The 14,052-nt window shown below is 37.6% G+C and overlaps 1 protein-coding gene across 6 annotated transcripts in view; it reads left to right on the forward strand.

Annotated features, from left to right (window-relative positions):
* KCNIP4 (potassium voltage-gated channel interacting protein 4) overlaps window positions 1-14,052 on the forward strand; it is a gene marked incomplete at both ends in the record, with an annotated part of 891,330 nt that overhangs the window by 721,747 nt on the left and 155,531 nt on the right. The gene's annotated exons all lie outside the window — the stretch shown is intronic.

Genomic DNA, 14,052 nt, shown 5'->3' on the forward strand with positions numbered 1-14,052 from the left:
CAATCATAGGACATCAATTCTATATTCAAGGTCTCCCTTCTTCACAAGTGAAAGAATGGAATGCATGAGACAATTATTAACATTCCTTTGAAAGAGGATATGATCTTTTATTGCAGCATTTTTAAATGTATGTTCACTTCTCACATTGTGTGTAGTGTTGGAAGGTGATGGAAATGCGTGAGACTGCATGTGCTTCTACTCTTTCTAACTACAGGCGCTAAGACCTGATGCTAAAATGACATCATGGTACACAGGTTGTTTCTGTTACTATGTTAATAAGGGTCAGTGCATCTTACCGTCAGAGAATTATTTTTTCCTACAAAGTGGATTCATTAGCTTCTACTCTTTAGACCAATTTAAGAACATAAAGAAGTTCTCTAATTTTCATATCTTCATTTAAGTGTTCTCAATCCGTGACAAGTTCTGCTCAGGCACACATGAAAATATTGTATTGAAATTAAATGAAACCTCAGAAATGAGTTTCTTCCTTCTCTCATATTGCACATTCATTTCCTCTAACCTCTGGAAGGAAAACAATGCATAAGCAACTTTCTCCAAGTGCCATACAACAAACTTGCAGTATTTTTACAATTGCTGACTCAATAATTAATGTTGGTGTCAATAAAAAACAGATTATTTGAATTTCTATAATTGGAATAATTTCTCCTGTTTCCTTCTGCTTTCATATTGGTTTTTATTCTCTAGACTTAGTTGGGCTATCACCCCAACTTTAGTTCAGGAAACAGTGGTTTCAGAGCTAGATGAAGCAGTCTTCTAGAATGATCACGCAGGTATTTGAGGAAGTCAGCTTTCACAGCACTGCAAGCTAGCATACCACTCTTCCATTGCCGATGTTGGCCATGTAAACATTCAATTTTTAGTATATGTGCTGCCGAAGCGAGCACTGCCATGTAAACATTCAGACCCAAAGTTCCCAAGCTTAAGACCCCTGCTAATGATTCAGCTTTTCTTCTTTAATTTATGATGTAGGTTTTCACATGAAAATATCAACTTTGAGTTCAAGCAATAGGAAAAATAGAATTGTGTACTCAATTCTCCTAACTAGAATCAAAGAATTTTGAGCTGTTCTAAAAACTCTTCTTTGGGATGAATATCCATATTCATATCTAAATAATAGCCATATCCATATATGAATCTGTATTTCTATACACATACATATATATAGATGTGCCTACATATTTATAGATACTATGTAAAGTGTCCGACAAGCTGGGCAAACTTTTGCTTCTATGTATAAGCCTTGATAAGGCAAAAATACAGAGACCCGGTCTCCCACCATAAAGGAGGTAGTACCCATCTCTCCTTATTTGTTCTGAAGCCAACCATTTTTTTGTTCTAAAGTAAAGATTTAAAAAAAATTGCTGGTCTGTTCCAATTCTCTCATTTTCCATGGGAGACAGCTGCAACTCAGTGAGGTTAACTGATCAGAAAACAGAACTAACTGGGAGCAGAGGCAGAACCCAAACTAGGGTCTGCTGCATCCTATAGAGTGTTTTTCCTACTGCAACACACTTACTTTCCTTTAATCCTAATCTCTAATATTGGGAAAGGGAATTCATGAAAACACAACATGGAAAATTACCTGAATCCAGAACCATGTCCTGAACTATCCACAAAGAAAATACACATTCCCAGAAAATAAGGCCACACAGTAGTCATGAGTTCTGAAAAGTTTTGATGACTGCCATCAAAACCTTGGGACCCAAGCTTAGCATCTAAGCCAGACCATGGATTTAGCATAGACAAGAAGGAAAACTAAACAATAGTAAACCAAGTGGTCTCTTGAGCTCTTTTCTCCAAAATCTTACCGAATTTTGACCCTCTGGGAAATATACACACACACACATATATATGTGTGTGTATATATATATATATATGTGTGTGTGTGTGTGTGTGTGTGTATATATATATATATATATATATATATATATATATATACACACAACAAAGGTCAATCCAAGTGGAGTCCAATGATGAAACCCAATAAGAGCATGAGGATCCAGTCTAGTTTTCCATCTGCCTTTCTCAGACTGTGGCAATGCCCACGCAGAAACAGAACTTGGGTTTTTGGTCACCAGCCTAATGAAGGAATAAGAAAAAAAGTCACTAATATTGGATGACCCAGGTCTTCTACCTGCAAGTATGAAAAGGTCAAGGGAGGCTATTCTCATGTAAATTGACTAAACTCCACTGAGAGCAGGCCACCTAGAAAATATGGTCAGGGAACCAGCCAATCTTTTTAGTGGAGAAGTGAAGGTGAAGAGATGCAGAGAAGAAACTTGAACTTCTTTTAGGCAACAATTGTCCTCAGAAGGCAATGTTTCTTCACTGATATCACTATGGAGTATTTTTTCCAGTGTGACTGAATTAAATTAGTTAATTTAGATACCAGTTCTGAGTCTCTTGAAAGAGGAATTCGATAGTAGTGTTAGAATAAAGCAATGTTACTTTAGTATTTCCTACAATGGCTGGTGAGATTAGTCACGGGTAGAAAGGGTTAAGAGAAACATTTCTGCTTTCATCAGAATTAGATTCCGACTTTGATAAAACCCTGTTTTACAAAATAATTCTCTTTCAGATGAAATGCAAGGTTTAAGAAGCAAAAGCAATTTGTAAAGAGGATTAAAATGACTAATGGGATTTTAATATAATGATTTGAAGTTTTACACTCATAGCTACTCATTAATACAGGGAACAAGAAAGAACATTCACAACATTAATCTCATCATTTCATCATTTAGCATGTCATGTATGTTTTACTGAATTCTAAATGTGTGGAGGGTCCTCTGTTAGACAATGACTGGTGAAGATGAACATTAAAGGAATCTGTCCTCAGAATTGTTTACATTCTAGTAATTCTAGTAAGGGGATAAATTATCAAACATTACAGAAGAAGATAGCATTGGACATAAGCCCCCAAAAGGGCCTCTGGAAACACAGCTAGCGCTGTTGTATAGGACTTTGCAGTATGAGAAAGATTTCCCAAATTGGAGACCTAAGGGAAGTACATTCCAGGTGGAGTAAAGAACTTAAGCCATTACCCTAAGCATTGACAGGAGGTGGCTTTTATGAATATGGGCAGAGGCTCAGAGTGTAGGTGGGAGTCAGGATGTTGAAATGGGAGATGGAGCTGAAGAGGTAACTTGAGTTAAGGACAGAGGGCATACATTAATTCTCTAACTAGTGAAGAGCCATTGACTCATAATCCTTAAGTGTGGAGGGAAGAAATAAGCAGTAGACACAGTATTCCTCTAGGTGGGTCAACCTTCAGGTAAAGTTGAGCATAGTGGTAAGAGAGGGAAGTATGAATGACTCAGAGAGACAACAAAGGCAAAAATCTGTATAAATGCCCTCTTCCTTGATTAAAATGGCAATTTCCAGGTTTTTTTTCCATAAATTCATATTTAATATAATATCCTTTGATAACACCTGTCTGAAATGGAATCTTTGTATTTTATTTCAGGTTGATGATATTTGGCTTCAAATATTTTATAAGAAAGGAAGGAAATATGTGGCAGAAGAATTCAGAGTTATAGATACTGAGACTATCTGTGGGAGAAACTAAAATTCTGGTACATGTCAGCTATCTGATATGTAAGGTGTTCAGTTATTTTGAACTTTTAATTTTGGGAAATTCGGCATTTAAAGCAAAGTATAGAGAATAGTAAAATGAACTGTTATGCATGCATCTATCATCCAGCTTCAATCAGGATCAATACTTTGTTATTTTTGTTTCCCCAATGTCTTGCTAAAAAAATATTTCTTAAAAATATTTTTAACTACCTAAAATATGTCAGACACGCCACCATATTTGAGATACAAAGATAAAGAGAGTAGCTATACTCAAGGAACTCTTTAGTTGTGAGACTGGGGCTATAAAAAAAGAAAATTCAATGTTTTGTGGTAAATAGAACAACCCAGATAAGTTTAAGATAGAGAAAAAGAATGAGAACTAATGAAATCTCAAAGGAAGAAATAGAACTGATCAGAGATGACTCCCTGGAGGAGGTGACATCTAAGCTGGGTTTTTAGGAATGAAGAGAAGTTTATCATATTCATATACTGCAAAGGTGCATATACAAGTTCTCCATGCAGGTCATCAGGTGAGGTAATGCCATGTACCAACACAGGGACATGGTACTCAATATGAAGTTCCTAGAACAATAGCAATGTACAAAGGGAAAGTGACACAGTTTTATTCTTTCTCCTTGATTAAATGTAATTATCCTTGCTGTGTAGCACAGTGATTGGTATTTAGAAGATATTCCAAAATGTACAGCATTAGCATCATTCACTCCCATGCGGTGGTAGTGATGGTTGCCTTCCACTCAACGCTACATCATTGAGAGCCTACAAAGCCTCTTTCAAATTTCCATGACAGTATGAAAACTGTTGATTAGTTGATTATAATTTTTTATGCTTTTTATTTTCTGCTAGTGAAATTTCGCTTTAAAATCCCCCTGCAAAGTAAAGATAACCCACACACCAAAGGCTTCTGGAGAAGTTGTTCATTAGAACCCCATAGTCCTGGGAAATAATTTCAAATGAGGCATCCAACAGTGAGCTAAAAATGCACAGCTCAGATGGGCTTCAATTGTGTTAAGAAAGTAGCCCTTTCAATTCCATTACTGAAAAAAAAAAAAAAACATGGATTTATAAGAGAAATTGAATACATAAGTATTAAGCGACTACTGTTTAAAGGGAAATAGAGAACTTTATTTTACTGTCCTTAAGAAGGAATTCGACTTGATTAGAGATGAGACAGCTTATGTATAATGAACCCAAGGATAATAGGTGGGATCTTTTGTTTTGGCTACTTTTTAAAATTGAGGTAACATTGGTTTACGTCATTGTTTGTGTTTTTGAAGTATAGCATCTCCCCTTTCAGATGTTACCTCACCACATCCACCACCAAAATATGCATAGTTCTCCACAATATCTTTATATTCTCTCCTCCCCTTGTTCTTACCTCCTCTTTCCTCTCTGGTGGTGTTAGTAGTCAGCTTTCTGACATTTGTTGTTAGTTTGGCTTATCTGACACATTGCTTGGTTACTTTATATTCCACATATAAGTGATATCCTCTGATCTGTGCCTTTCTCCTGACTTATTTAACTTAGTGTAATCCCCTTCAGCTCTGTCCATGTTACCACAAATGATACTAGTTGATCTTTTTTGATAGTAGTATTCCATTCTGTGTATATAGCACTTCTTTCTGAGCCTCTCTGTATTTGGGCTCTTAGTCTGTTTCCATGACTTGGTTACTATAACTAGTGCTACAATGAACATAGGTGTGCGTGTTTCCCATTGAATTCATGGTTTTGTGTTGTTTGTGTTGTTGTAGGAATGCAATTTCTGGGGCATGTGGCCGATCCATTTTTAATCTTAAAAAAAAAAAAAAAAACTAGTTTTTTTTTAATATGTGCCATTCTCACTGGTATAAGATGGTATCTCATGGTAGTTTTGATTTGCATTTCCCTGATTACAAGTGATGTTGAACATTTTTTCATATGCCTGTTGGCCATTTGCATCTCCTCTTCAGAGAAGTTTCTTGTTAGCTCTTCTGCCCATTTTTGGACTGGATTATTTTCTTTGTTGTTGTTGAGTCTCATCAGCTCTTTGCAGATTTTTGTGATCAGTCTTTATCATTAGTGTTGAGTGCAAAAATGTTCTCCCAGTTGGTGGGGGGCGGGAGGGGAAGGATTGGGGTCGGAATGGGGGCTTGCAATTGTGTGGGGAATATAAAAATAAAATTTATTATTTAAAAAAAAAGAAAAATAAACAAATTAAAGACTATATTCCAAAACTGGAAAAAAAAAAAAAACTTTGTAATGTTTTCCATGGGGGCCGGGCCAGTTTACCTTCCCACAGTAGGGTAAGGTATTTTACTGTTCTTAAGAAGAATGTCCACAGAGGATGTTTCTCCACCTCCTCACCAACATTTGTTTCTTCTGGTAAGAAGCAGCAGAGTCTTTAGAAAAGTGAAAGAGCCACCCTGTGCTGTTGGGGGACTTTAGGGAAGGCTGTGTGAACGTGATGGCATTTGAAATTTGACAAGTTGAGAGATCAAAACAATTTGACAGAAATTAGAAGCCAAAAATAGGAATGTAAACTGTAATCTTAAAAAAGGAAATTTCCTGAAGTCATTGTTTGTAACCAGGTTGGTTCTAAAAGTTCATGAGTCCATTTGAAATACCAAATGTCTGATCTGGACATGCAAATTTGCTTGGTGCTGTTTTGCTTGTTTACTATAATTTTTTTCAGTATTACTTACTTTGGGAAACCCATTTACCACCCCTGTTGGAAGCAGAGAGCTGGATCTTAACAAGGAGGAAGAAAGATAGTGCAGGGATTGTCCATTCCAATGCCCTCCAGTCAGAGATCACCAGGAACACACCTGTAGCTGAACAATTTGTTTTCATTACTCATTGCAGAGAGCACTTGGTATACTATGGGGAACTCAGGGCTTCTCAGTAAGAGGGTGTTAGAAAGGATTTATAGGATTTGAAATGTGTTGGGGATTATGATTTAAGGAAGTGGGGCTTTGCTCTGGATTAATTGAAGTCAGGAAACCAAGGCAATTCTATGATAGCGCGTATTAATAAGCCATACCTACAAGTAGGGGACACTAGACAGAAACTAACGCTGTAATTGATAAAGAAGCAATTTTTATTAGTTAGGATGAGGGATAGTTAGTCTTTTTTGTGGTTTAAGCAAAGTTGATAGTTTTGCCTCTGCTCACATGAATACAGACTGGTTTTGTTTTTTTCTTGATCAGACTTAGGCGGACAGAGTGGTCTTATCTGATGGTTATATTCTGCAAAACTTTACATTCAGTAAAAAAAAAAAAAAAAATGTCTGCCTGATGGACCAGAAAAACTGTCTCAGGAAGTCAGGGAATGTCCTCTCCTCACGTAGGAGAAGAGAGCTGGCAGAGTAAGGTGAGCTGAGGCAAGTCGACTATATAGAAGACAGACCTGAGTTTGAATCCTACTTCTGTAATTTTGAACAGGGAACTTCTTACACTTGAGTTGTCTTTTTCGTAAGAGGAAGCTAATGAATCCAACCTTTCAAGGTTATGATAGGGGATAGAAAAATGCAAGTGAAATAGATAACTCAGTGCCTGAGAGCTAACACATGCCTTTCTTGTAACTAGGACTTTACACAGGGTGCCTAATCTCATTGATAGGGTATGACAACATGGACAAGATCCTTAAGTTTCAGCAGTGGTTCTCAAACTCTAGAGTATATCAGAGTCAGCTATATGACTAGTTTAGGAGACAGAGTGCTGGGCCCTGTCCTCAAAGTTTCTGATTCTGCAGTCCTAGCTTAGGGTCTGGAATTTATATTTCAATGATTTCTCACTTTAGGTCAACACAACTGGTTTAAAGGCCTGAGAACCAGAGTTAGTCATTAATTTGAAAAGCCAAACCTATGTTTATAAGTGTTCATCCCTGAGTGCTTTGACATCTGTAGAGCTTGTGTTAGACCTGTGATCAGTCAACTTTACCTGCAGCAGACATGCTAGCTTCTGTAGACCTTGCGTTCTGTCATAACAACTCAACACTGTTGCTATAGCACAGAAGAGGTTGTAGGCAGTATACAAATGATCGGTACAGCTGTGTTCCAGTAAAACTCACTTTATGTACACAAGTCTGAATTTTATTAACTTTTATGTCACAAAGTTTTATTCTCTTTATTATTTTTTAAACCACTGTGAATGAAAAACAGTGCTTAGCGACCAAATATTTTTAAAAACTCAGGCAGCAAGTTAGACTTTACCTATTGCTGGATTAGCCAACTCTGTTATTGAGTTAGCAATAAAGAAACCTGTTAAGAATGGGTCTCAGGGCCTCCCCTGGTGATGCAGCAGTTGAGCGCTGGGCTGCAAAGCTGCCCGCAGCCTCTGCAGTGCCAGTTTGATCCCTGGCCACTGGGTGAGGGTCCCACATGGCATGCAGACCTCTCCTGCCGCACCTGCTGCTCCCCTCAGCAGTGTATTTTGTCAGTCTGCCTGTTCAGTTCCCCGCTCTGGCTCTGGTGAATTCTCTCAACCTCCAGCACTTCTGACTATACCCAGTGCTTGTATAAATAAATAAATAAATCTTTAAAAAAAAGAATGGGTCTCAGGGGCCTCCCAGGTGGCTCAAGAGGTTAAGAACCTCACTATGAAGCAATCACAGCCTCTGCAGCACGAGTTCGATCCCCAGCCAGCCAGGGAACAACCCATATGGCACAGCCGACTTCTCCTGTCTCACCCGCTGCTCCCCTCAGCAGTGTACTTCAGTCAGTCTGCCTGTTCTGTTCCCCACTCTGTCTCTGGTGAATCCTCTCACCCCCTGCATCTCTGGCCTGTACCCAGCTCTTATATGCATGAATAAATAAATCTTTTAAAAAAAAAGAATGGGTCTCAGTTTGCTAAGACAACTTTACCAGTCAGCATCCTTCTCTCCTATAGTGCCTCTTCTTGCCATATGCCACCCATACCTCCCCACCTTAGCTCCAATCCAAAACCTCTCTCTTTCTAATACCTCCTCCCTCATCAGAATTTAATCAGTCCTGATGTAATTTCTACAAGGTAGCCCTAGATATTAATAAACCTTCATGTATTATTTCCCAAATCACTCAATTTGTGTTCATTTTATTCTTCTGCTAGAAAAAGGAACCATGCTCCTTCAGCAAGATGTGATTTTTCCTTGTATTTCCATGGTGTCCAGAGTGTACAAAGTGTGTCATGGAGGCTCAACAAATACTGGTTTTCTTAGTTGTGTCTTTGATAGATTAGATTGTCTCTTTACATCAAGACACTTGTGTCATCATAGCCCCAACCCACTCTCTTCAAATCTGTCTTCATATTCTCACAAGAGCTTGTGCTTCGGATTGCCCTGTATCACCTACTAAATACATTCTCATGTGTTTGCATAAGATGCAAAATATAAGGGCAAGCCCTATGTCACCCTGTCTGGCCTCTTACCTTGTCACTTGTCCTTCCTTTTTCTCCTACCAACTCCATGTTCCAGCAACAGTATGCTGAAGTCCCCTGAGATCTCATATTGCCTCCAGCGTTTACACTTTCACATTGACTGTTTGCTCTTCTGGAATGTCCTCTCCTTCTATTCCTAGAAATCCCTCTCCAACTTTCACTCTGAGTTCATATCATATTCTTCCTTCTCTAGGAAGCATTTCTTGAAGTTCCTTTAGCAGAAAAGAATACTCAGGACTCTGTCCATTTTCTTTCCAATGAGATCAAACTCCTAATGTCTCAAACACACCATGCTTTTTTGTGACTCATGCCTTCGCTTGTTCTATGCATGCCCCTTGCTCTAGGATACAATTCCCATCAGTCTGTACTTGATTAACTCTTTGTTATCCTTTAAGTTCAGCTCAGGAGTCATCTGTTCCAGAAAACCTTCCTTGAACTACGTACTTGGATTAAAGACCATTTCTGTTGTCCCAAAGCACTCTAACTTAGCACTTCAAACCACATTAAACACTTGGTTTCTATGTCTTTTTCTTTTACTAAACGTCAAGCACCTCATAAGCAGAGCTCTTATCTCTGTCTCCTAGTGCCTTGTGGGAATGAGTGGATGGAAGGATAGGTAATGGATAGGTGAGTTATACAGAAGTTCTGGTAATAAACTTCTCAAAGTTTCCATGACAATTTTGAATTAATATAACTTATAAATATTTGGTTTGAAGCTGTTTCTCATCTGAGCACTATTGACATTTTGGGCAAAGTATTTTTTTTTTTTTTTTTTTTTTGGTGACACTATCTTCAGTATTGTAAGGTGATTGGCAGCTCCTGGAATCTAGACCTATTAAATGCCAGGAGCACTTTTCCCCTAATTAAATCCACAAAAGTGTCTCCAGATGCTGCAAAATGTGCCAGGGGCAGGAAGGCAGGCAAAATAACCTCGCCCATGTTAAGAACCATTGGGTTTAAATATGATCAAACACAATCTGTAAGCCTTTTTTATTAACATATATTCATAAATCATAAAACTGAACTTAAGTGTGAAAGCATCACTCTATTGGAAATAACTAGAAACTGAAAATAAGTCTTGAGCAGGGGTATGTTTTTCCACTTGGTAAGTATTAAATAATCCTTATGGAAACTTGATAAACATAGAAAAAGAAAGACATATCAAGAAATACTCATTACCCCCCATTGAAAGAATGGTTATATTTTTATGTATTTACTTTCATCTCTTTCTATATATAGACCTGTTTCTTTAAAGTTAATAATGCAGTGTTATAAAAATTTTAAGCAACTTTAAATTCAATACAACAGTATAAGCATTTCTATATTACATTACAGTCTTCATAAATATTTTAATGCCTACATTATAGTCTGTAAAGATATGTGCTACAATTTACTTATCCTGATTTCAGAAAGAACATGTAAGGTATTTGCATTTTCCCCCAGCATTTGAAAATTTCTGTTATAAAATCTTTGCATGTGAAGTTGCTTATATATTTATTATATATTAAAAATTATGTCCTTAGGATAAGATCTTAGAAAAGGAATGAATGGAACAAGAGAATGATCTGTTATAATTCTCTTGACAGACAGGAAAGATCAAATTGCTTTCCAAACAGGTGACACTAATTTCCTGCCCACTCTAATCTAGGCGTTCCCAGTGGTTTGCTCTCATTGCAGTATCACCACGTGCTGTTGCATTGGGACATTTTGAATGTGGTCACTGAAAACCTTTTTGGCAAGCTCAGAGTTAAGAAACCATGTCTTAGAAGTACACTTTTAATGCCTTTTAAATCAACATAGGAATCTTAATTTTGTACAAACATGACATCCCCATAATAGACTGAAGATGCTCTTTCTCTTCTGTTCTATTGCCAATCAGGACACACTCCCCTATAGGAAAAGGTCTCAGTTCTTTACCGCTCATCATGCCTATATTCACCATCAATATTGGGGCTTAGTGGGCATCAGAGTATTTATTAAAAGAAAGGAGGTCACAGTTCTGCCCTAAATGAGGTAATTCCTGTGTCTGCTTTTTTTAGGAGGGCAATTGTCCTGCATAAAATAATTGCTAATACACATTCAAGTAAATCTTTCCTGTCTTACTAATATATGTATTTTACTTAACTGGATTTAAAAAGCAGGGGAGGAGATAATGTCTCTTTTTAGAGGCATGCCTCTGTCGCAAGTAAAAGTGTGGTATATCTTGTGCATGTGACAAGGTTTGGAATGAACAAGCATGGGTATTGGGAGCAGGAAGATATGGAAGCCCATCCAGCTAATGCACTCAGTTATATATGGTCATGGTAGAGAGTGACATAGAGTTCCTTATGAATTAGTGGTCGAGCCTGGTTGTGCAGGCAGAACAGAGGTTGGGAGACATTGGGTCTTCATGGTAGACAATCCTAGATCAAATCCTGCTTGTTGAGATGTACTGGCAGTAGGTCCTGTGCAAATCACCAAATCTCTCTGAACCTCAGTCTCCTCACCCAAGAACTGGAGACCACCATACTTCCAATTGCATAGACCTTCAAAATCATAGTGTTTTAGATGCACAGAATAATTTTGAGACAAGGCACACAATGTATCATAACTCTTCATTATTTCTTCAGTCTCCCCTCTTACATAACCACTGGTATTGGGGATCCCAAACACTGAACAGAACTACCTCCCACTTAATTTTAGTTATGCCAATACTGAATATTTTATGCTGTGACCTGTATTAAACTCAGTTCAACCACATAGCAGATAGTTCACAGGCATTTTCTAGAGTCACTTTTATAGGTCAGAAAATTTATTCAAAGAGGGGATGTAACATCCCATACACACGCCAACAAATTGTGGGATTGGACTCAACCACCAACTTTATTTTATTTTATTTTTTGATTCATAGATGTAAAGTAATTTACTCAAGGCCATATATCTAGTAAGGAGACACAGCTCTGATTTACATCCAGAGGTTTCAGAGTCAAGGACAGGAGCTCTTATTCACTTAGATGGACACTTTCAAGTCAGCAATTTCTTGAAGTCTCACAGGGGACTTAGTCTCCCATCTCACATTGTTGAGTAAAGCTATCTATATAAAAACATTTATTAAATTTTATTTATTTTTTTTATTTTTTTAATAAATTTTATTGTTATATTCCCCATACAATTGCAGCCCCCCCATTCTGACCCCAATCCCTCCCCTCCCGCCCCCGCCCCCCTAAAAGTGTCTCTGGTTCATAGTTTTTTGTTGATTTTGATTTTCACTTTCTTATAGTTATTCATTTTCCTGGTCCCTTATTTAAGTTTTCTAGATTCCTGCTATGAGTGAGACCATCCGGTATTTTTCTTTTTCTTTTTGGCTTATTTCGCTGAGCATGATCCCTTCCAGCGCCATCCATGTTGCTGCAAATTGCATGTGTTTATCTTTTTTGAATGCTGAGTAATATTCCATGGTATATATGTACCACATCTTCTTGATCCAGTCATCTATTTTTGGGCATTTGGGTTGTTTCCAAAGCTTAGCTATTGTAAACAGTGCTGTTATAAACATAGGGGTGCAGGTGTTCTTTGGAATTGATGTTTCTGTGTCCTTTGGGTAAACACCTAGGAGTGGAATTGCTGGATCATATGGAAGCTCTATGTTTAGTAGGTCCAGAAATCTCCACACAGCTCTCCACAGTGGTTGGACCAGTTTGCACTCCCACCAACAGTGCAGAAGAGTTCCTTTTTCTCCACACCCTCGCCAGCATTTGTTGTTGCTAGTTTTTTTAATATGTGCCATTCTCACTGGTGTAAGATGGTATCTCATGGTAGTTTTGATTTGCATTTCCCTGATGGCAAGTGATGTTGAACATTTTTTCATATGCCTGTTGGCCATTTGCATTTCCTCTTCAGAGAAGTTTCTTTTTAGCTCTTCTGCCCATTTTTTGACTGGATTATTTTCTTTGTTGTTGTTGAGTCTCATCAGCTCTTTGCAGATTTTTGTGATCAGTCCTTTATCATTAGTGTTGAGTGCAAAAATGTTCTCCCAGTTTCAACCACCAACTTTAAAAGCTATAGCTCATGCTTTTCCTATTCTCACCTTGCTTGTGAGTGCTAAGTATTTTCCTAAATCTCTAAGCTACATGATGAAATACCCTACTGCCTGGATTAGTAAAATTAATATATTTGTGGTCAGTTACTTTGCCAGACATCCCATTTGAATAAAATTCATTTCATGAGTGATGTATATGTCAGTAAACTCATAGGTATTAAGGACACGGTCAGAAAAACTTTCAGGAATAAACAGGAGACCATTGAAGACCTGAAAGCAATGAGGTTAATTGGTGATGCGATTCCAAATTTAAACAAATTACAGGGAAAGATAGATAATGATAAAATAATGAGACTGAGGCACCTGAACAAACATTCAAATCCCACATCTGTCTTATTCTACTCAACAGTTCCTAAATATCAGTGGTGCGTTGAAGAGGAGATTAGCAGAGGCTTCCAAGCATCACCTGAGTGAAAAGCAGATTAACTCCTTCCTGTTATTGCAAGAGTTCAAGAGACTGTGGAGGGAATTAGCCAAATGTGTTCATCATGAGCCCAGAGGTCAATGAGCGGAAGCTCTTTTTGAAAATTTATCTTGTTAAAAATATGCACAAAAGCTCTAAGTCACTACTAAGATTTTAGACTAAAAATGCAGCATGCAGAAGAGTCAGCTGGGCTCAGTATTGTTGTATACCTCTTCTACAACACATTAACAATAAAACTAACATATAACTGAGCATTTATGGGTATAAACAAATGCAACATCAGCAAGGAAATTCTGTGGATGCAAAAATCTTTGTAAAGTTCAGAGTTGACCCATCTGGATAATGTATTTCAAACACACACATTTTACTGTAAACAGGAAATCTTCTTGCCAATGGCTGTCTAAGGTGAAGGGAGAAATTTTTCTAGGAAAACTGATCTCTTCACCCTGCCATACTCCACAGGGACCTGAATTTATCTTGTCCTTAAATTCTGAACTAATTATTTAAGGGAAGTCTTCAGCAATTTTATTTATTTATTTTTTTAAGAT

The sequence above is a fragment of the Talpa europaea genome, assembly GCF_964194135.1.
Source record: "Talpa europaea genome assembly, chromosome: 5".
Classification (NCBI taxonomy): Eukaryota; Metazoa; Chordata; class Mammalia; order Eulipotyphla; family Talpidae; genus Talpa; species Talpa europaea.